General features: G+C 36.1%; 1 non-coding gene across 1 annotated transcript; it reads right to left on the bottom strand.

The window, feature by feature from the left end:
• Nucleotides 1-245: 245 nt before the first annotated feature.
• On the bottom strand, nt 246-351 carry LOC112062589 (U6 spliceosomal RNA). The gene has a single exon (XR_002890804.1). It is a non-coding gene; the product is annotated as a U6 spliceosomal RNA (small nuclear RNA).
• Nucleotides 352-1132: the final 781 nt, after the last annotated feature.

The following is a 1132-nucleotide window of genomic DNA, read 5'->3' as shown; positions in this document are numbered from 1 at the left end:
CTGGGTCTTTTTTGTTTCTATACAAATTTTAAGATTTTTTGTTCTAATTCTGTGAAAAATGCCATTGGTAATTTGATAGGGATTGCATTGAATCTGTGGATTTCCTTGGGTACTATAGTCATTTTGACAATATTGATTCTTCTAATCCAAGAACATCATTCTCTTATTTTGGATTACTTTGTCTTTTCTCTTCATATATCTACTAATTTTCTATTGAGTGCCAGATATTGCATATGAAATTTTTTTAAAATATGGAATGCTTCATGAATTTGCATATTTTTCTTGCACAGGGGCCATGCTAACCTTCTCTGTATCATTCCAATTTTAATATATGTGCACAGAAGCAAGCATGAAAATTTTTTTAATTAAAGTGAAGCCTAGGATTATGATAGAAAGTCTCTCCTGTGAGAGTTTTCATTTGCTCTGCCAGACTACTGTGGCACTAACAATTTTGTTTCACCTTAAGCCAATCAGGGTTTACATGATTCAAATCTAGACTTCAAGGACTTCTGGTCTTGGCTAAAATGAATAAACTTGCTATCACTTTCTCAAAACTCATATAACAATCATTACAGTGGTGAATTTCCTAGGTTTTGTTTTTCTACCCATATCTCCTAACTTAGACTGTAGGGTAACCCAAATCCCAGAACTGCACAGCAGGTATGAACAGAAAAGCTCCAATAGAAACTTTCTTTTTCCAGTTAGAAGACCAGGTAAGGGGCCCTGCAGGATTAATCCCCTCTTTTTTCTTTTACTAATCTCCTGACCCTGCCCTGTGGCAAGTCATGAAGCTACACTCTTGCAACAGAGCAGCAGTCATGATCTTGCAGGCACCTAAAATTCAGAGAAAGTCCTTTATTACAGAAGAATTGTGAAAAGGAATTCCTGTGGTCTTAAGAGTATTGGGGAAATAATACTCAATTGTTTTCTCTCTAGCCTTTGCTCCTAAAGCAGACCCAGTTATGGAAAGTATGTAACAGCGTGGAGAGGCCAACACTTCTGCTTTCTAAGGACCATGAAAAGAGCTAAAATATATTCAGGAAATTATAGAAAGGAGAGAGTGGAGAAATAGATCCCCTAAACCTGTGTATATAGTCACTTTTGAGCACTTCAAAGCAAAGAAATAGAGACT

Source organism: Physeter macrocephalus, chromosome 16, assembly GCF_002837175.3.
Source record: "Physeter macrocephalus isolate SW-GA chromosome 16, ASM283717v5, whole genome shotgun sequence".
Classification (NCBI taxonomy): domain Eukaryota; kingdom Metazoa; phylum Chordata; class Mammalia; order Artiodactyla; family Physeteridae; genus Physeter; species Physeter macrocephalus.
The sequence above is the reverse complement of the archived record's forward strand: the minus strand, read 5'-3'. Positions and strand labels throughout refer to the sequence as shown.